This window comes from Lithobates pipiens, unplaced genomic scaffold (genome assembly GCF_037356315.1).
Source record: "Lithobates pipiens isolate NorthernLeopardFrog02 unplaced genomic scaffold, aLitPip1_a1.2 Scaffold_162, whole genome shotgun sequence".
Taxonomy (NCBI): Eukaryota; Metazoa; Chordata; class Amphibia; order Anura; family Ranidae; genus Lithobates; species Lithobates pipiens.
In genome coordinates, this window is record NW_027507750.1 from 3,595,587 (window position 1) to 3,619,171 (window position 23,585).

Sequence of the window (23,585 nt, forward strand, 5' to 3'; positions counted from 1 at the left end):
TACAAGGGCTAAGACTAAATAAATGTATCTACTCTTTATGGTACCACAGGGGCATCAGGGCTGTCTTTAATATTAATTGGACCCTGGGCAAGCATTTCTCTTGTCTCCCCCTCCCCAGTGTTCTCCCCTCTCTGTAGGCTCAAGGTCCTGCCTTCCTCAACCTCAGAACCAGCATCTGAATCCAGTAATGTCTGTGCAACATCAAGGAGAAAGTGGCTGACGTTGTGTTCAAATAACTCACCTGACTCCTCCATGCCTGAAGCTGGGGCTATGACAGGAATAGATGTGGACAAGGAGGCAGGTTTAGCCACTCTGGCAGCTTGTCTCTGCTTGGGTGACGGAGGATCAGGAGTGTTTAGTAAGCCAGTCTACCACCTCCTCTGCATGTGGCTGGATAGCACGGGCAACATCACCAAGCACAGGGAAATGATGCCCTGCCTGAGGACTGACCACGTCCACCTTTGCCTGTGGTCACATACACTGCTGGCCCCCTTACAGTGCCATGAGGATGTCTGCCTCTCCTTGTTGTCCTCCCAGATATGATTGGGGGGAGTGGGGGGGACTTATTACTTAAATGTTATAAAGATGTGGAAATGTGTACTTGGATGCACTTTAATCAATGGAAAGTGGTGTTTGGTGCACTTTAACTTGAGGACTCACTACACAGACACACTCCACTGATACACTACATTATACTGCAGTAAAAGCACCCTAATGCACTTCAATATACTGCAGTAAAAGTGCACTAACACACTTCAATATACTGCAGGAAAATTGCATGACGCACTTCAATATACTGCAGTAAAAGTGCAATAACACACTTCAATATACTGCAGGAAAGTTGCATGGCACACTTCAATATACTGCAGTAAAAGTGCAGTAACACACTTCAATATACTGCAGGAAAATTGCATGAAGCACTTCAATATACTGCAGTAAAAGTGCAATAACACACTTCAATATACTGCAGGAAAATTGCATGACGCACTTCAATATACCGCAGTAAAAGTGCATGACGCATTTCAATATACTGCAGTAAAAGTGCATGACGCACTACACTATACTGCAGTAAAAGTGCCCTCATGCACTTCAATATACTGTAATAAAAATACACTAATGCACTTCAATATACTGTAGTAAGAGTCCTGACACATTAAACTGACACTAAGGTAAAAAAGGAAGGTCACATTGCACTGACGCTGCACTATCACTACATTCACACTACGCTGACAGTAACACACTACAGCACAATAACTCGCCAACAGCACTGAACAGAGCACTGTTCTATCTCTCTCCACGCCAATATACTGCAGGAAAAGTCTATGACGCACTTCAATATACTGCAGTAAAATTGCCCTGACACACTTCAATATACTGCAGTAAAAGTGCACTACCACAGTTCAATATACTGCAGGAAAAGTGCATGACACACTTCAATATACTGCAGGAAAACTGCATGACGCACGTCAATATACTGCATTAAAAGTGCATGACGCACTTCAATATACTGCAGTAAAAGTGCCCTGACGCACTTCAATATACTGCAGTAAAAGTACCCTGATGCACTTTAATATACTACAGTAAAAGTGCCTTGACGCACTTCAATATACTGCAGTAAAAGTGCACTAACTCACTTCAATATACTACAGTAAAAGTGCCCTGACACATTTCAATATACTGCAGTAAAAGTGCACTAACTCACTTCAATATATTGCAGTAAAAGTGCCCTGACGCACTTCAATATACTGCAGTAAAAGTGCCCTGACACACTTCAATATATTGCAGTAAAAGTGCCCTGACACACTAAACTGACACTAAGGTAAAAAGGGAAGGTCTCACTACACTGACGCTGCACTATCACTAGATTCACACTACGCTGACAATAACACACTAGAGCACAATAACTCGCCAGCAGCACTGAGCAGAGCCCTGTTCTATCTCTCTCCACGCCAATATTACACCACAAATGGGAGGGAACCATTTATAGGTTGGGGTGAGTCTATGAGCAATGAGCCATGATTGGATAGATTCATCATTACTTTTTCCAACCATGGCTCTGACAGTGTTCTGTGCCCTGATTGGGCAAAGCCTTCAGTGCTTCAGCCAATCAGGGCTTTCAATACACCGTGTGAATGAATGAATGAATGAATGAAATACTTATATAGCGCACAATGCGAACTGAATCGCCTCTAGGCGCTGTGGCGAGCTTTGATCATCTGCTAAAAGAGGAAGGTCTTGAGTTTTTTCCTAAAAGCCAGGTGATTTTCTTCCAGGCGGATGTTGATTGGTAGAGCATTCCATAGCCGAGGCCCTTGGACAGCGAATCTCCGATCCCCCTTGGATTTATACCGGGCTTTGGGCACGAGGAGGAGGTTTTTGTTGGCTGATGGAAGACTGCGGTTTGGTGTGTAATGATTTATTTTCTCCATTAGGTATTGCGGAGCTTCTCTATGCACGCATTTGTGGGTGAGGCAAAGGGTCTTGAACGTGATCCGATTTTTTACAGTTAGCCAATGTAAGCTCCTCAGTGAAGGAGAGATGGATTCCCAGGGTTTTTTTCCTGTTATCAGCCTTGCCGCCGTGTTTTGGATCAGTTGTAATCGCGCAAGTTGATATTGTGGTAATCCTATGTAAAGCGAGTTTGCGTAGTCCAGTCGTGAATTAATGATTGTTCCAACTACCACTGCTTTGTCATTCTTTGGGATAAAAGGGATGAGTCTGCGAAGCATGCGCAGCAGATGGTGAGATCCACTGACTACAGATCCTATTTGCGCATCCATTGACATTTGTGCGTCTAAAATAACCCCGAGACTCTTCGCTTTGGTCTTTGGGGAGATAGTCTGCCCAAAGACGGTTGGTGGAGACCAGGAGGTTTTGGTTGCGGGCTTATGATTTGGGTGTAAGATAAGAAGCTCTGTCTTTGATTGGTTCAGCTGGAGGGAGTTGGTGGTCATCCAGTCCTCTATTGATTTGAGGCAGTTTTCAAGTTGTTGTTGGTGATCTTTTTTTCCATTGATCCGGAAATAAAGTTGCGTGTCGTCAGCGTAAGAGTGGAAGCAGAGATCTGAGCATCTGATGATTTGAAGGAGTGGGCGAATGTAAATGTTGAAGAGAACGGGTGACAACGGAGAGCCTTGAGGGACTCCGCAGGTGACTGCCCGAGTTTCGGAGAGGAATTTTCCTAGTTTCACTGTCTGTGACCGATTTCCTAGGAAGGACGCGAACCAATGGAGATCTATGTCTTGGACTCCGGCTACTTCTGTGAGGCGGACGAGTAGAGTATTGTGATCTACTGTATCAAACGCTGCACTTAGGTCTAGCAGTACGAGGAGACACGGCTCTCCGTCATCTGCCGCTTCGAGGGCGTCATCCCAAATCTTGAGGAGAGCTGTTTCTGTTCCATGACCCGGGCGGAAGCCTGATTGCAGCGGGTCCAGGAGTTTGTGAGTATCCAGGTGAAGTTGTAGCTGATGTACTACAGCTTTCTCCATGATCTTAGAAATGGTGTTGATGCTTGTAATTGGCCTACGGTTGTTTGGATCCTGAGGGTCCAAGTTTGGTTTCTTGAGTAGAGGTTTGACGATGCCTTGTTTGAGGATGCTGGGAACAATCCCTTCGTGGAATGATCGGTTTATGAGGTGGGTTATGGTTGGAGCCACGATGTCGGAGCGTTCTTTCAGTAGTTTTGTGGGGATGATGTCAATAGGTGAGGTACTGTCACGCAGTTTATTAATGATGTTTTTTGCGGTGTCTACGGTAATTGGGGATAGTGAAAATTTTGGCGGTTGCGGTATGTTGGTGCGGACATCCTCTTTATGTATTTGCTGGCTGAGGTTGGATGTTTTCTTCTGACAAATTGTTTCCCTGATGGTTTTGACTTTATCGATGAAAAAATCTGACAGTTTGTCACAGTAATCCTGGGATTCGCTTTCTGGGGGTTCTAGGCACACCGGATTCATTGATTGATTAACCAGTTTAAACAGTTCCCGTGGTTGGTTTGCGGCCGTTGAGATTGTATATGAGAAGTGGTCCTTTTTGGCTTTGAAGATTGCTTTCCGATAATTCTCTGTCAGACCTTTGTAGTTAAATAGGATTTCCTCGGTGGGATTTCTTCTCCATGTTCTTTCCGCTCTTCTGCGTTCTTGCTTTAGTACGGAGAGGGAGCTATTAAACCATCCAGCATTTTTCTTCCTGATGAGAGCCCTGCGTTTTGGTGCTACCGAGTCTGCTGATTGCAGTAATGCCTTGTTCAGGGAGTTGAGTGTTTCCTCCGTAGAGTGGTTTAAGGTTATTGTAGATATTTTTTTGGACAGAGTGGTTTTGAAGGCTTCGGAGTACAGTTTTTTATGCGATCTGGTCCAGTGCGTTGTTACAGGTTTCCGTTTTGCGTTGGTGATGTTGGTAGTGATTTTGAATTTGATGGCGTGGTGATCCGTCCATGGCAGAGTTATGTTGTCGAGTATGTTGACGTCGATGTTCTGTTTGAAAATGAGGTCCAGGGTGTGTCCTGACCCATGTGTGGGAGTCTTTATCAGTTGCTGTAGACCCAGTTCTTCTAGTTGATTGATGCAGGCAGTCGCGGTGACAATTTGGGTGTTCACCGAATGGGCAAACAGCCAATGTTTGGGCCGAAACTTATGCTGGGCCTGAACCGGTCACCCAACACCAGTAACCAGGAACTATTCTGGAACAAAGCCACATACCGGCAGACTAACTAACCACACTTGCTTAAACCTTTTCGGGCCTGGAGCATTGTATGTTTTCTGTGCTTTTATAGTGTAACAAAACACGACTGCTAACCGCATTACCAATTAATGGCACCGCAAACGCGATGCAGATTTTCAGCATTTTTCCAAAATGTGAGGCAAAGTAGACGGTTCCTGTCCGATTTGTTTGCACGTTCAGGAAATGCAAAGTGTGAATGAGGCCTCAAAGTGTACTTCAAATGCATATTAACTTTTTGGAAGGAAAATCAGGGTCACACATAATAATAAATTCACATTTTCTTAGTAGAAAGTTTCATAGGCTGGTCTTTCCGGTTGGAGATTGTGGCAGATTTCTGAAACAAAAGAAACGGTACAAATCATACCGTATATCCCATATATTGTTTTCTAAATAAGTATTTTTCAGTGTTCCATTCATTTCATGTAAACCCCCATGGGGATAAATATAACAAGTCTGAAAAAAAACGCCACTTGAATTGGGAAGTGTCAAGTGTTCCATATCACGGCAACTTTGAACCCGGCTTATGGACGGCTGTGAGATGGCAGGTAGAGTACATTGCATGCCGTGATGAGATAGCCTGGCTCAGGGCAAACTAATGTCCATCCAGTTAACCTCCAAAGCTGACTCTCCGCATGAAACCTTTCTCTCTAAATGTTCCACGTCTGTAAGATTCATTATTCTCTATTGTCCACCCCGCAACCGCAAGCCGATGTGTTTTGAAAAAAAAAACAATCTTGCGAGTCATTTTCTAAAGCTGTAGTTCTCCAACTTTATTTTCTGTAGTCATTAACAGAAGCAGGACGCATCTAACAAAGAAGGAGCTAAAATCAGTGAAAAAAAAAACGGTATCAGCCAAAAAATGGATATATATATACGAAGGAACAATGACTGCATTGTGTGACCGTTTTCTCGTTATCAAAAATGGTGCAGCACTAAGCCCCAACCCCCCGGTAGACAGGGCCGGACTTAGGGTGGTGGGGGCCCCTGGGCTTGAGTCACTTTCGGGCCCCACCTTCTATACATTACCGTATGTATCGGCGTATAACACGCACCCCAAGTTTAGGAGGGAATTTTCAGGAAAAAAACTTTTAGGAGGGAAGTTTAAGGAAAAAAACGTACATTTAAGCGCCCATCAATGCAGCCCTGTCCATCCATCTGCAACCTTGTCCAGTGTCATTGCAGTCTTGTCAGTGTCATTTGCAGCCTTGACATTGCAGTCTTGAAATGTAAAAATGGCGCCACTGAGATACAGAGTCCTGTGTATTTCGATGGCTCTCGGGTCCTTTCGGCGGCTCTCGGGTCCTCTTGCAGTCCCGAGCGGAGCCGAGAGTAGCCGAGTGTACTAGGCTCGGCTCACAGTCACGCCCAGTCCCTGTGTTATGTCCATCATAGGGCGGGGCTGGGCGTGATTGTGAGCGGAGCCGAGCCAAGTACACTTGGCTATGTATCTCGGCAGGGCCCCCTATGAGGCGGGGCCCATGGGCTTGAGCCCAGTGAAGCCCAATGGTAAGTCCAGCCCTGCCGGTAGAGGTCGCTGAGGTTAGGGTACCCCAGGGGCGGACTGACAACTCATGGGGCCCCCGGGCAATAGGAGATTATGGGGCCCCCAGGTAATCAGAGAATATGGGGCCACACAGTATACAAAAACACACACACACAGTATACAATCACACAGTATACACATACATGTACACATAGTATACGCAGACATGTTTCTATTGGCTGAGAAGGTACTGGAGAGGATTTTTACATACTGCCCCTGGTTTTACTGAGGCTGGCAACCCTGATGGGGCCCCCGGGCAGTGCCCGAGTGGCTGAATGGTCAGTCTGCCCCTGGGGTACCCCACTGCTGGTTTTTATTAGGGGGTGATTACTTGGATGGGGTTGGGAAATTCTGGGATTCCCAACTTGAAAATGGCCAAAACACTGAACCAGGGACAATGAAGAAAAGGAGGGGGTTGGGACTTTATATGAGGCTTTGAACAAGGTAGAAGAAATGCCTCCATCCCAATATGGAAATAATGAGGGGAGTTGGGACTCTACATGAATCATCCAGCCAATGAGATACCAGGACAGAGTGTGTCCAGTGGGTAATAGATAGTCAATAAGAACCACATATGTTACATAATAGCAAAATGCATGAACGATAGATAAATATGATACATGTAATTTATTGCATACAAAATGATAACATAATAGCATAACGTAGTACCATGTGAGTTCACATTATAAACCTCATTGATGTGTGTCTCCATGATAATTGGATAAAAACAGTAGATAATCTTGATTGAAATTGATACACTCCAGTAAGCCTAGCATATATAATGTTAATATACACATTAACATATACATATTAACCCCCTTGGCGGTATTCCAGAGTGTGGCTCGGGGTGAGATTTCACAACCATTAGCGGTAACCCCGAGGGATTGCATCGCTGGATCCTGGAAGAGGTTACTTACCTTGTCCCCGGGACCCCGCAATGTACTCCCGCTGTGTACGGCGGCCAAATCCTGCGCTCGATCCTCTGTGTGTTTTGGCTTCCCTTCCCCACGAACGTTGCGACGTGGGGGGGTGGAACCGGCGTCAGATTCAAAATGAGGCCCGGGCACATGATTGGACTTTTTGACAACAAACATGCAAATTAGCTGTTTTAAGGCAAAATCCGACCGTGTGTACGCTCCATCGGACAAACTTTTACGGTTTTCATCGGACTATTGTTGGCTGTGCGAACGGACAAACTTTTAGACAACATAAGTCCGATGGAGCAAAGTCCGATAGCGTGTACAGAAAACCATCGGACTTTACAAAACACGCATGCTCAGAACCAATGCAAAAGATCAGACAACAATACAGAAGTTGACCAAAGGTGGCGGTAAAGAGCAGGAAAACCACATGATTTGGTGAAAGTTGGCTGAAAAAGTCAGAGTCGTGTGTGTGCAATACAAGTTCAGGGCCAACGCCCTTTCTACATAAGTCCACGGGAAAGTTTGTACAAATTCCGATTGTGTGTAGGAGGCTTAAGTCACAACACACACCATACGTTGCAATCTTATTGGATTACATTACTGTATCTAATAAATTGACCTCAGTTTGCCCCCCAGTGCTTCGTCCAGTGCCCCAGTGCAGTTTTACTGTACTTTCTGCCTGGAAACTGCAGAACGACCATGGCATCAAAAAAGCGCGGCTCTACCTCAAAAACGGTTTATGACGTGCTGGAAAACAGCGATAGCCACACGGGAAGTTCGTCATCAGACGCAGAAAGTGATTTCAGCGACGATCCTGCGACTGACATCAGTGATGTGCGGACTTGGTGCTCTGTCGACTGCGGTACGGATCACGTATTGCCCCCCTCCCCCACCCCAAGATTCCCATTTCCTGGAGCACCTGGTATCAGAACAGAATGTGGAAGATGACAACCTCTTGGCATACCTGCAACTATCCTTGACTGACGAGGTCATTGAAAAAATAGTTACGGAGACAAACCGGTACCAGGAGCAGCAAGCTGCTACACCTCGGAGGTTTTCAAGGAGCAGAAAGTGGGAACCAGCGACCAAAGTGGAAATCTGGAAATTTCTGGGGCCTCATAATTCTTCAGGGAGTGGTGGGGAAACCCCTGCAGTGGTGGTATTGGACAACCAATAAATTACTAGCCACTCCTTTCTTTGGCACGGTAATGTCAGAGTACAAATTTTCCCTGATAATGAAATATTTTCACTTTGAAAACAATGAAGCATTTGACGAAAACAATTCATCCAGCCCCCCAGACTCAAGAAGATTTGGGATGCATATCAGATGATTCTGAAAAACGTCCAACAGAGCTATGTCCCAGACAGAGACATCGGCATTGACGAAAGTCTAATGGCCTACAAGGGAAGGCTCAGCTGGATACAATATATAGCGTCAAAGAGGGCACGGTCTGGCGTAAAATCTTTCATGCTATGTGAATCGAGCACTGGTTATATTTGGAACTCTGTCCTATACACCGGTAAAGGAACCAAATTCAACCAAAAATAGTCATTATGGAATGGCAACCTCTTCGGTTCTTTCATTGATTGAGCCGTTGCTGAATCGGGGCTATTGTGTAACCACAAACAATTTTTAGACATCTCCTGAACTCTAGGCCCTTGTACACACGGGTCAGACATTCCGACAACCAAATCCGTCAGATTTTGTCCGATGGGTTTTGTCCGAAACTGTTGCATACACACAGTCGGAGTTGTCGGAAAATCCGATCGTACTTAACGTGATGACGTTATTTCGTTATGACGGGACTACGTTCAGGCTAGCAGCCAATAGCTTTGGTCTAGGAATTTGATCTGAGCATGCGTGGCACTTTGTCCGATCGGAATTCTCTACACATGATCGGACAAAGTCCGATCGGATCATGTTGTCGGAAAATTTTATAGCCCAGCTGGAAAACTTGGTCCGTCGGAGTATCCAGTCCGATGGAGCCCACACACACACACAGTCGGATTATCCGACAACGCGGTCCGATCGGACATTGTCCATCGGGAATGTCCGACCGTGTGTACAACGGCTAAGAGTTCCTTCTACATAACAAAACGGATGCCTATGGAACCGTTAGGGCTAACCGGCCAGACATGCCGCCAACCTTTGGCAATAAAAAGCTCAAGACGGGAGAAATAGTTTCCTGGCAAAAAGGCCAAATGATGGCACTGCGATGGCGGGACAAAAAAAAAAGAAGAAGATGTGTGCCCAATGAGTACAATCCATAACATCTCCGCTGTCATGGTACACACAAAAGGTGGGAATAGGGATGAGCTTCGTGTTCGAGTCGAACGTACGTTCCACTCGAACATTGGCTGTTCGTCCGTTCAACGAAATCCGAACTCTTGGTCCGTTCGCGTCAAAATTCGTGTGGCGCGCGCAGACCACAATGCACTGCGGTGGCGCAGTGCATTGCTGGCTCATGATTGGCCAAGCATGCACTGTGACCCCGCATGCTTGGCCAATCGCAGCGCCAGCAGCGAGGAGAGCCATGATTGGCCACAGGCAGGATGCCTGTGGCCAATCATAGCTCAGGCTGAGTAGTGCACGCCCCACACTATATAAGGCCACCTTTGAGGCGGCCTCGTGTAGTGTGTTGGCATCTGAAGCAGTGGGTGTTCTGTGTACCTTCAACACAGTACACACCGATCGTTTTTGGCTGATTTCCTATCTTGCTCTTGTGTAGTGGTTATTGTCTGTGCCCTGACCTCAGTATACACCACTATATTCACCTCACCTATATAGCTAGCTAGTGATCTATCTTTAACCACTTAACAACCGCCCATTGCCGATTAACGGCTTCAGGGCGGTTGTTTAACTCTGAGAGGCCGTTAATTAACAGCCTCCCAGAATTCTGCTCTCGCGTGCCCCCTGGGGCGCGCATTCGAGAGCATCCATGACCGCCGGGTCCTGTGGACCCGGCGCATCACGGATCACGGTAAACGGCCGCTCGTCGCGGCCGTTTACCACGTGATTGCTCCATCAAATGACGGAATGATCACTTGTTAACAAACCGCCGTCATGTTATGACGCCGGTTCCTTCCTCCCCTCTCTGTACCGATCGGTACAGCGGAGGGGAAAGAGATCGGTGTCAGCAGAGATGTGGGCTGCATCTGCAGTGCCCACATCGCTGCTCACCGAATTTAACCCCTCAATTCCCTGCCAATACTCTGCAATACCAGTGCATACTCTCCAGTACCCTGCCATTACTCTGCAGTACCCCCCATTACTCTGCAGTACCCTGCCATTACTCTGCAGTACCCCCCATTACTCTGCAGTACCCCGCCATTACTCTGCAGTACCCCGCCATTACTCTGCAGTGCAGTACCCTGCCATTACTCTGCAGTACCCCCCAATACTCTGCAGTACCCGCCATTACTCTGCAGTACCCCGCCATTACTCTGCAGTGCAGTACCCTGCCATTACTCTGCAGTACCCCGCCATTACTCTGCAGTGCAGTACCCTGCCATTACTCTGCAGTACCCTGCCATTACTCTGCAGTACCCCGCCATTACTCTGCAGTGCAGTACCCTGCCATTACTCTGCAGTACCCTGCCATTACTCTGCAGTACCCCCCAATACTCTGCAGTACCCGCCATTACTCTGCAGTACCCCGCCATTACTCTGCAGTGCCCCGCTATTACTCTGCAGTGCAGTACCCTGCCATTACTCTGCAGTACCCTGCCATTACTCTGCAGTACCCCCCATTACTCTGCAGTACCCTGCTATTACTCTGTAGTACTCCCCAATACTCTGCAGTACCCTGCTATTACTCTGTAGTACCCCGCCAATACCCCGCCAATACTCTGCAATACCCTGCCATAAATTGCCATACCCAGCCATACTTGGAGATACCCAGCCATACTCGGTGATACCCTGAAATACCCAGCCATAGACGCCCCCCACCCCTCACCGCCCTCCGGTGCTTCTACCAACTCGCCAGTACGATCAAAGCCAGAATCTTTTTTTTATTTTTTATTTCAGGCTTCCCAGCCTAGAGGTGAGATGTGGGGTCATATTGACCCCCAGATTTCACTGTAAAGAGGACCTGTCACCCCATATTCCTATTACAAGGGATGTTTACATTCCTTGTAATAGGAATAAAAGTGATCAAAAATATATTTTTGGGGAAAAAAAAATGTCAAACTAAAATAAATAAAGTACCCCCACCTCGGTGCAGACCCCCATCGGTACAGACACCCCCACCTCGGTGCAGACCCCCATCAGTACAGACACCCCCACCTCGGTGCAGACCCTGAAAAAGAAGAAAAAACCCTGGTGGTGGACTTCGTACAACAATAGAATCAGTAAAAAAAACAATTTTATTCAATAAATTGGTATAAAAACGGATCATAAAACGGAAATTTTTCCGACCGCAATTGATCGGTCTAATAATTTGCTACATCTGCACCACTACCTGTGTTGATATGTAAGTACTATGCTAAACAATGTTTATAATATTTACAAATCATTTCCATGTCCTAATGTCCTGTCATTTACATTCTTCACTAGAATGACGCTTTATGTCTTGTATCAACCCCTGATGAAGGAGATTACAAGAGCTCCGAAACGCGTAGGGATGCAAGCTCTGCAGTTAATTATATCCCGGATAGGTGATAAGCCTGTCAACTGTATTGTACTATGTATACTGTTATGTTGTTCAGAATTTACGTTTTATGATACGTTTTTATACCAATTTATTGAATAAAATTGTTTTTTACTGATTCTATTGTTGAACGTGCCTCCAAAGTCCACCACCAGGGGTTTTTCTTCTTTTTCAATTTGCACAGTAATGCCGATCTATACATATTTTTCATCGGTACAGACACCCCCCCTCAGTGCAGAACCCCCCAGTACAGACACCCCCAGCAGTACAGACACCCCCCCTCAGTGCAGAACCCCCCCATCAGTATAGATGCCCCCAGGGGCGGACTGACAACTCATGGGGCCCACGGGCAATAGGAGATTATGGGGCCCCAGGCAATCAGACAATCACACAGGTTACACATACATGTGCACACAGTATACACAGACATGCTTCTATTGACTGAGAAGGTACTGGAGAGGCGGGGCAGCTAAAATCTCAGGATTTTTAGACTAAAAGGATGTCGGTAATGGACATTTCAGAGGTAGATGTAAAAAAAAAACAGATTTTTACATACTGTCCCTGGTTTTACTGAGATTGGCAACCCTGATGGGGCCCCCTAGTGGTCCTGGGCCCTCGGGCAGTGCCCAAGTGAGGCACAGTGCAGTGGGCCGTGTTATCGGTGCCGCTACCCATGGGTGTCACCCCTCTGGCGGGTGTCACATTTACATTTACATACTTGTTTACATTAGCATCTCCAGATTCTTCCTCCCCAAGAGACGATCGCGGATATCTCTGCGGCGTTTGAATCTGCGGGACCCGCGACCCAACTCATGGAGGTCCTGGCCGGCGTACGCGATGGCTCGGCGTCAAATTTAAAGGGAAGTACGTATACGCCCATTTGACTGTCCGTGCCATTCTGCCGACATACCGGCGCACCCCGGACGAAAAAGCAGTTAAGGAACCCCCCGCCAACCTCTGGAGGAACATCTTGAGGAACATCTCGAGGGAACCTCTGGAGGAACTCTAGGGTTCCACAGAACTGCAGTGGAGAAAGGTTGGTCTATAATATGCTTATTTATGTTCTGCTCTTTTCTTCTGAAGATGAAGATAAAAGGTTGACTTTTGTTTATCTAATGTAAAAAAAAAAAAAACAATTGATGCTCGAAAACTCAAATAGTTTTTCTTTATCAGCTGTAAGTTTCTAATCAGCTTTTGTTTAGAAAATAAGTGATAAGTATAACATAAAGTCACATTTGTCAACATGTTTTACATAATGGATTGTGCCCCAGGACGACGTCAGTGTGTGACGAAACGCACGTCTGGAGGAGTGGCGTGCTGACGCCATCGCATTGTAAATCTGAGTGGACGGGTGTTTGCAAGCCAGCCAGCTTTTAAACCTGGATGTTTTACCTTTTACTTCTTGTAAGTGCAGCCTTTAACTTTAATAAATGTGTATGATACAACTTACACTATGGTGAGCTCCTTTCTATTTTGGGTAATACCTGGTCTACATCTATGACCATTGAATGATCGAGTCTCCCTGGTCATTTGCTGTGTGTTTTTACCTCACCAATCAAGTATCCTTCAGCTGCTACTCCAAAACCCCCTGGATAAAAGCTGGGTAATAGCTGCAAGATTATGATAGATTGCCTTCCGGTAAGCACGCACTTTATGCGGTGGAAGTGCACGATTTTATGGTGGTGTTGGAAGTCACTTCAAGAATTCACACATTTGTGTTTTATGGACTAATTTTATATTTCAAAATTCTTGGTGTTTAATGTAATTTCTAGATTTATGTACAATTATTTGTGGCATATGGATTACGGTAAGTGTTTATCATAATACCATTTTCAGTGCAGCTCCGTCCTATTACTGCACAGTGTTCATTGTTTAAGGAACCCCCCCAACCTCTGGAGAAACCCTTGGAGGAACCCTTGGAGAAACCCCTGGAGAATCCTCCAGAGAAACCCCTGGAGAAACCCCTGGAGGAACCCCTGGAGAAACCCCTGGAGAAACCCCTGGAGGAACCTCGGGAGCAACCTCAGGAGCAACCTCTGGAGGAACCCCTGGAGGAACCCCTGAAGCAACCTCTGGAGCAACCTCTGGAGCAACCTCTGGAGGAACCCCTGGAGCAACCTCTGGAGGAACCCCTGGAGGAACCCCTGGAGCAACCTCTGGAGGAACCCCTGGAGCAACCTCTGGAGGAACCCCTGGAGAAACCTCTGCAGAACCCTCTGGAGGAACCCCTGGAAAAACCTGGAGGAACCAGTTATGGGCGGCACAGTGGTGTAGTGGTTAGCACTCTCACCTAGCAGTAAAAAGCGTCACTGGTTCAAATCCCAACCATGACACTACCTGCCTAGAGTTTGCATGTTCTCCCTGTGACTGCGTGGGTTTCCTCCGGGTACTCCGGTTTCCTCCCACACTCCAAAGACATGCAGGTAGGTTAATTAGCTTCTGTCTAAAATTGTCCCTAGTATATGAATGGGGATCTTGGATTATGGGCTCCTTGAGGGTAGGGACTGATGTGAGTGTGCAATGTACAGGGATAGGGACAATTGTAGACACTCACTCAGGTTGAACTGGATGGACTGGTGTCTTTATTCAACCTTACTAACTATGTAACTATGTAACTATGAACCCCTGGAGAAACCTCTGCAGAACCCTCTGGAGGAACCCCTAGAAAAACCTCTGGAGGAACTCTGGGGATCCACAGAACTCCGGAGGAGAAAAGTTGGTCTATAATATGCTGCGTCCCCCATAGCACTCGTATTCAGCAGTCACACTACGCTCTAACGATACGCCATCGATCAATTTCTCCCATTTTCTATTTTCCCCTCTGAGAAAGTTTCTTTATATGTCGGAATATTTATGTTCTGCTCTTTTCTTCTGGAGATGAAGATAAAAGGTCGACTTTTGTTTATCTAATGTAAAAAAAAAAAGACAATTGATGCTCGAAGCTCAAATCGTTTTTCTTTATCAGCTGTAAGTTTCTAATCAGCCTTTGTTTAGGAAATAAGTGATAAGTATGACATAAAGTCACATTTGTCAACATGTTTTACATAATGGATTTCAACGTTCAAAAAATAAGCCAAGGAAAAATAATATTCACATTTTTTAAAAGCGGTTATAAAAAGGTTATTATTTTTGTTTTCTATTAAATTGCGAAAAAACCTTTTATACTTACCTGCTCTGGGCAATGGAAGCCTTGAACCTCCTCTTCTGGGGTCCCCGCTGGTGCTCCTTTTTGGCTCCTTTTCTGTGTCTGCCCGCTTAGAAAACTGATTGCTATGGGGGGCAGCAGTGCGGGCTTGCTTCTGAGCCAGTCTATGCATGTCCACGGGGGGGGGGGCACGTCCATTGTGGGCGCATGGGCGCTGCCTCCCCTGTCCACCACCGCCGCCCTCCCTATCCATGCGCTCGTCCCCTTTCAGGATGCTGGGCACATGAATTCCTAGAGTGGGGGGGGGTGTTTCTTGAAGCACCTGATTAGATCCAGAGGCTCTAAAAGGCTTCAAAATAGGGTGGGCTCGGGGCAAAGAGCATTGCATCTGGAGCCTACCCAGTTTTGTTGCAACAGCGAATGAATATTCCCTGTTGCAACACTGTTTTTCCTCCCAGCCAATCGGGAAGCGGGTCTGATACCCATCACCCGACTGGCTGAAAGGACAGGTGATCCTATTGGACAACTAGGAGGAGGGGAGGAGACACACGTCGGAACTGAGGAAGAGAAGACACAAGAGCTTATGCTTGCCACAGCCTGATGTTCCCCAATGCCCCGATCCCTGGTGCTGCCCAATGTGCCTGAAGCCTAGATGGGATAAGTGCCAGTGGACCAACAGACAGCAAGAGGGGGTTTAAGGTGCTGCAGGGGGGGTGGTTGTTTGCCCCCCCCCGAACAAAAAACCACCAGCCGCCACTGGTTTCCATAGTCACACACGGTGTGACTCAGCCCCGCCCGCCACTCCCTCCTCACAGATTGACCGCAGCAAGAGCCAATGGCTCTGGGTCCTGGGAGGAGAAGAACATAGACCAGAGCCAGTGGGTCTTAGGACCCCTGGCCAAACGGGTCTCAGGACAGGCTTTCTGATTGGCTGGGAGGAGAAACAAGAAGACATTAGTGACTATTAATTTGCTAATGTCACACAACTTGACGGGCTCGGGGGCACAGTCCTCTGCGCCCCGAGCCCACCCTTTTTGAAGCCAATTAGAGTCTCTCAGGCTCTAATCATGTGCTTAAAAAAAAAAGAAAAAATTGGAATCGGTGCGTCTGGCGCCCTGTATGTAGATTAGGGGCCAGGCACATGGATTGGGGGGGGTGGCGCCCCTGTGCCCTGTATGAGCAGCCAAGGGGGCAATACTACTACTAGGACATGTTTTACCCCAATGCAGGGAAAGCCATACGTTTAAAAATAGGTCCTATATGTTTCCAGTGGGTGGGGAGGATAGCAGTGACCTCCAGGTCCCAGCCAGATCCAGGACAGATTTTCCATCTGCATTTCCAATCATTAAGGAGGTTACAATAACCGCTAGATGTCCGGGAAAAAATCTGCAGTTTTTTTTTTTTTTTTTTGCTGCAAACATCGCTTAGATCCCCCCAAACATTATATCTTTTCTGAAAGCAGAGGCCCTGGAGAATAAATGTTGCAATTTTTTAATGTTGCATTATTTTGCCACCGTCATTATACTGCAGCAGGTTGTCACAATTCCGCAAACCATCCTAGCTGTACGTCGGCTCCTTTAACCACTTGCCACCCGCCCTATTACAAATTGACGGCGGCAAAGTGGTTTCATAATCCTGATCGGACGTCATATGACGTGATCAGGATTATGAGCCGCTGCGCGCCCCCGGGGCGCGCATCGCGGCGATCGTTGTTGCGGGGTATCAGTCTGACACCCGGCAACTACGATCTCGGTAAAGAGTCTCCGACGGAGACTCTTTACCACGTGATCAGCCGTGTCCAATCACGGCTGATCACAGTGTAAATAGGAAGAGCCGGTGATCGGCTTTTCCTCACTCGCATCTGTCAGACGACTGCTCCTCTGACGGGGGGGTCTGTGCTGATAGATTATCAGCACAGCCCCCCCGAGGATGCCCACACTGGACCACCAGGGACGCCACCAGACCACCAGGGATGCTAAGCAAAAGGTAATCCTCCCTAGACCACCAGGGATGCCAGTCAGCACAATGGATGCCAATCAGTGCCCATAATGGATGCCAATCAGTGCCCACAATGGGCATCACTGATTGGCATGCATTATTGTTTGGCACTGATTGGCATCCATTAGTACAATATAACACCAATGCTGCCTATGAGTGCCCACCTGTGCCGCCTATCAGTGCCCACCTGTGCTGCCTATCAGTGCCCACCTGTGCCGCCTATCAGTGCCCACCTGTGCCGCCTATCAGTGCCCACCCATGCCCATCTGTGCCGCCTATCCATGCCCATCTGTGCCGTCTATCCATGCCCATCTGTGCCGCCCATCCATGCCAATCCGTGCCAGCTATCAGTGCCAATTTGTGCCACCTATCAGTGTCCATCCGTGTCGCCCATCCGTGTCACCCATCAGTGCTGCCTGTCAGTGCCGCCTATCAGTGTCCATCAATGCCACCTCATCAGTGCCACTTCACTGGTGCCACATCATTGGTGCCCATCAGTGCCGCCTTATCAGTGCCCATCAGTGTAGCCCCATCAGTGTCCATCAGTGAAGGAGAAAACGTACTTAGCGCAAAAAATAAAAACCGTAGAGGTGATCAAATACCACCAAAAGAAAGCTCTATTTGTGGGGAAAAAATGATGAAAATTTCATTTGAGTACAATGTAGCATGACCGCGCAATTGTCATTCAAAGTGCGACAGCGCTGAAAGCTCAAAATTGGTCTGGGCAGGAAGGTGTTTAAGTGCCCGGTATTGAAGTGGTTAAGCGGGATAGCAGGCATGTGCCCACCGCACTGCGGGGGTGCCGATGCATGTGACCGGCAGTCGCGATGACTGCCAGCCACGTGTGATCGCGGGCACGAGACCCAGAACAGGGACATGTGTGTGTAAACACACAAATCCCTGTTCTGTAAGGAGAGGAGAGAGATTGTGAGTTCCTACTAGCTAGGAACCAGGATCTGTCATTTCCTGCAGTCAGTCCCCTCCCCCCTACAGTTAGAACACACAGTCAGGGAACACAGTTAACCCCTCGATCACCCCCTAGTGTTAACCCTTTCATTACGAGTGACATTTACACAATAATTTAGTGCATTTTTATAGCACTGATCGCTGTATAGTTGTCAATGGTCCCAAAAATGTGTCATAAGTGTCCGATCTGTCCGCCGCAATGTCGCAGACCCGCTAAAAATTGCAGATCACCGCCATTACTAGTAAAAATAATAATAATAATAAAAATGCTATTAATCTATTGTCTATATTGTAGACCCTATAACTTTTGCGCAAACCAGTCAACATACGCCTATTGGAATTTTTATTACCAATAATATGTAGAAGAATACATATCGGGTTAAACTGAGGAAAAAATTAGCTTTTTTTTTTTTTTTTTAATTGGGGATATTTATTATAGCAAAAAGATTGTGTTTTTTTCTTTTTTCAAAATTGACACTCTTTTTTTTGTTTATAGCGCAAAAAAATAAAAGCCGCAGAGGTGATCAAATACCACCATGGGACAGGAATTTTGTTTGGGTACAGCGTCGCACGACCGCGCAATTGTCAGTTAAAGCGACGCAGTGCCGAATCGCAAAAAGTGCTCTGATCAGGTAGGGGGGTAAATCCTTCCGGGGCTGAAGTGGTTAACCACTTCCCAACCGGCGCATGCCGATGTATGTCGGCAGAATGGTACGGGCAGGCATATTGGCGTACAAGTGCGTCCATTTTTATATGCCGCCCTGCCATTGCGTGCGTGCCGGTCGGGACCCCCGTGAGTCCGGTCGCAGGTCCCGTGGATTCAATCGCTGCGGGCATACCCGCGATCGTCTCACGGGGCGGCTGAACGGGGAGATGTCATTGTAAACAGCATTTCCCCGTTCTGCCTAGCAACAAGTGATGCTGATCTCTGTTCCATGTGATTGGAGCAGAGATCAGTGTTCACTAACACAAAGCCCAGCCCCCCCCCCACAGTTAGTAACACACCCCTAGGAACACTTAACCCCTACACTGCCACCCACTGGTTAACCCCTTCACTGCCAGTGTCATTTACACAGGAATCAGTGCATTTATATAGCAGTGATTGCGGTATAAATGACAATGGTCCCAAAAATGTCTCAAAAATGTCCGATGTGTCCGCCATAATGTGGCAGTCACAATAAAACTCGCTGATCGCCGCCATTACTAGTAAAAAAAAAATTATTAATAAAAATGCCATAAAACTATCCCCTATTTTGTAAACGCTATAACTTTTGCGCAAACCAATCAATAAGCGCTTATTGTGATTTTTTTTTACCAAAAATATGTAGAAGAATACGTATCGGCCTAAACTGAGGGAAAAGAAAATTTTTGGGGAATATTTATTATAACAAAAAGTAAAAAATAATGCGTTTTTTTTCAAAATTGTCGCTCCCACGTGTTTACTGTGTAAAAGAACTTTAAACTATGATGACACATCCATCATGGGGTACAGGACAGCCAATTGAGACATTACAGCACATGGACACTTGAACATTCCCCCTAACCTATAAATACACCCGATCCGGCGGCCATTTTACATTCTTTCTACTGTCACTATAGGGAGAGGTTGCTGTGTGGAGCAGGGAGAGATTACAGTGACCCAAATCGCTAGCTATTAGGTCCACAAAAGTTCTTTTAAGGACTGGTATGGTATAGGTGTAGTTCAGGATATAGGTTTGAGGCACTGCTATTCAAGTCATTGTTGCAGCAGATTGTCTTTTCTCAGTGCAGAGAGGGACAGGACGCTGTGTGCAGCAGGGACAGTCAAGCCCCGTACACACGAGAGGACTTATGTCCGACAGACTTCCGAAGGAGTTCTGCCGGAGTTCTGCCGGAGTTCCGACAGAGTTCTGACGGACTTTTCGACTGAGCGGACTTGGCCACACACAATCACACTAAACTCCGACGGATTCGAATGTGATGACGTACGACTGGACTCGAATAAGGAAGTTCATAGCCAGTAGCCAATAGCTGCCCTAGCGTCGGTTTTAGTCCGTCGGAATAGCATACACACGAGCGAATTTTTCAGTAGGAACTGGGTCCGGCGGAGTTCCGTCGGAAAAATTTGAAGCATGTTCCATTTCTAAAGTCCGTCAGACTTTTGCGAATCAAAAGTCCGTTGCAGCCCACACACGATCGAATAGTCTGACGGAATCAGTCCGTCGGACTTTGGATGTTGAAAAGTCCGCTCGTGTGTATGCGGCATTAGTTTAATCATTAGCTGTTACTATTAGGTCCACAAAGGTCCTTTTCAGGACTGGTATGGAAATAGGCTTGTACACGTATAATATTCTTTCTTCCAAATATAGAAAGAATATTATACTTGACTGCTGCCCTTCTGCTGCAGTAGTCCTTTATGAGTATAGGGACTGAGGTACAGTCTGCTAATCACAACCTACTAGTTCCACAAAGGTCCTTCTAACGACTGGTAAGGTATAGCGTACTACAGTATATAGGGTTGAGTGAGGTACAGTCTGCTAATCCTTAAGGACTGGTATAGGTCCACAATATATAGGGTTGAGGTGCACTACTGCTGACTCCTGCCCTTCTGCTGCAGCAGTCCTTTATGAGTATAGGGACTGAGGTACAGTCTGCTAATCACAACTTACTAGTTCCACAAAGGTCCTTAAGGACTGGTATAGGTGTACTATTTGGTGTGCAGTATATAGTTGTGTAATACACGTATAAAATACTTGCACATATAGAAAGCATAGTATAGTGCATTTCCACTGTCCAGCATTGTGACTGCTGAGCGGTTCTGCAGCGATACTACAAAGAGTGACAAACGCAATCCAAAAAAAAAGTATTGTAACTGGTGTGATAGACCAGTGGCCCCCAAAAATAATAGATTGAAGCGGGGTGTTATATACCTTCTTCCACATACATACTGCACTTCTGTAGAGAGTTTTGTCACAGTGTCATTTAAAAAATGACAGGCAGAGGAAGAGGCAGGCCCTTCCGCAGGGGTGGTAGGGGTAGGGCAGGAGCAACAGGCTTGAGCCAAAGTGGGAAATTGCAGAAGGTGCGTGCGATTACGTCAAAGTAAGCACCAGAATTGGTTGAGTGGCTCACTCAGCCTTACTCTTCTGCACCCTCTGCTGTGCATATTATGAGGGGTTCCCACCATCCCTGTGCTATGCTCATTATGAGGGTCTCCCACCATCCCTGTGCTATGCTGACTTCCTCCTGGGGCTGCTTACAGTGCAGGTGTCAGTGCTGTATATCACGGTGCTGGTGCTGGTGATCATCTCCTGCACCCTCTTCTTTGTCTACCCTGACCTTCCCTCTCCTCCATTGCCTTCATGCGCTCCACAGTCCTGAATTGTCACAATTTCACATATACAAAAAGAATGCTTGTAGTTGTCGATCCCAGATTCACCTCATACATGTGTTATGTCATTGGCCATGTGGTGGGACTATGTGTGCACAGCTAGTAATTATTTTGTGGCTGCAAATATGACCTGTAGGTTTGTAAAGTTCACCATCCCTGCGCTGTGATGACTTCAGCCTGGGGCTGCTTATTATGAGGGGCTCCCACCATCCCTGTGCTATGCTCATTATGAGGGGCTCCCACCATCCCTGTGCCGTCCTGACTTCCTCCTGGGGCTGCTTATTATGAGGGGCTCCCACCATCCCTGTGCTGTGCTGACTTCCTCCTGGGGCTGCTTACGGTGCAGGTGTCAGTGCTGTATATCACGGTGCTGGTGTCAGTGCTATATGTCACGCTGCTGATGTCAGTGCTCTCTATCACGGTGCTGGTGTCAGATCACTCTATCACGGTGCATGTGTCAGTGCTCTATATCACGGTGCTGGTGCTGGTGATAATCTCCTGCACCCTCTTCTTTGCCTACCTTGATCTTCCCTCGCCTCCATTGTCCTGAATTTTCAGAATTTCACATATAAAAAAAGAATGCTTGTAGTTGTCGATCCCAGATTCACCTCATACATGTGTTATGTCATTGGACATGTGGTGGGACTATGTGTGCACAGCTAGTAATTATTTTGTGGCTGCAAATATGACCTGTAGGTTTGTAAAGTTCACCATCCCTGTGCTGTGATGACTTCCTCCTGGGGCTGATTATTATGAGGGGCTCCCACCATCCCTGTGCTATGCTGACTTCCTCCTGGGGCTGCTTATTATGAGGGGCTCCCACCATCCCTGTGCTATGCTGACTTCCTCCTGGGGCTGCTTATTATGAGGGTCTCCCACCATCACTGTGCTATGCTGACTTCCTCCTGGGGCTGCTTATTATGAGGGGCTCCCACCATCCCTGTGCTATGCTCATTATGAGGGGCTCCCACCATCCCTGTGCTATGCTCATTATGAGGGGCTCCCACCATCCCTGTGCTATGCTGACTTCCTCCTGGGGCTGCTTATTATGAGGGGCTCCTACCATCCCTGTGCTATGCTGACTTCCTCCTGGGGCTGCTTACGGTGCAGGTGTCAGTGCTGTATATCACGGTGCTGATGTCAGTGTTTTATGTCACGGTGCTGATGTCAGTGCTCTCTCTCTATCAGGGTGCTGGTGGCAGATCACTCTATCACGGTGCTGGTGTCATTGCTGTATGTTCCGCTGCTGATGTCAGTGCTCTCTATCACGGTGCTGGTGTCAGATCACTCTATCACGGTGCAGGTGTCAGTGCTCTATATCACGGTGCTGGTGTCAGATGACTCTATGACGGTGCAGGTGTCATTGCTGTATGTCACGCTGCTGGTGATCATCTCCTGCACCCTCTTCTTTGCCTACCCTGGTCCCTGACCTTCCCTCTCCTCCATTGCCTTCATGCGCTCCACAGTCCTGAATTGTCACAACAATTTCCCATATAAAAAAAGAATGCTTGTAGTTGTCGATCCCAGATTCACCTCATACATGTGTTATGTCATGTGGTGGGACTATGTTTGCACAGCTAGTAATTATTTTGTGGCTGCAAATTTGACCTGTAGGTTTGCAAAGTTCGCCTCCCATTGAAGTCAATGGGGCCCGCCGCGAACGTTACGGTTTGCGAACTATCGGCCGCGTTCGCGTTCGCGAAACGTCCCGTCGGAAGTTTGTCCATCACTATATAATACTCATTTTTTTGGGTAAAATATCAAAAAATAATATTGTGTCAAGTTAATAGATACTAAACATGTCAAGATTTAAATTTGTGCACATCTGTAAAACGACAACAAACTATGATACCTAAAATTGTTCATAGGAGAAGCTGCAAAAGCCTTTAGGCCCCATTCACACCTGAGCATAGCATTTTCAGGTAGAAAAACGCGCAATTTTACAGCAATTTTACATCGATTTTGCAGCGTTTTTTACTGTGTTTTGCCGCGATTTTGTACAGGGCAAAAGGTCACCAATGTAAAAAGAAAAAATCTGCCCAATTCGAGTGACAAAAAAGGGTCCAGAACTTGTTTGCGCTTCAGGCGTTCGGCTTCAGGCGACTGGGAGTGGAGATGTGAACCGTCTCCATTGAGAATAATAGATTTTTTCCCCTCTGGTGTTTTGTAGCTTCAAGCTACAAAACGCTCACGTGTGAATGGGGCCTTACAGGTCATCAGTTTAGAATTAATTGTGAATTATCGCCCTAGAATTTAACCACTTTCA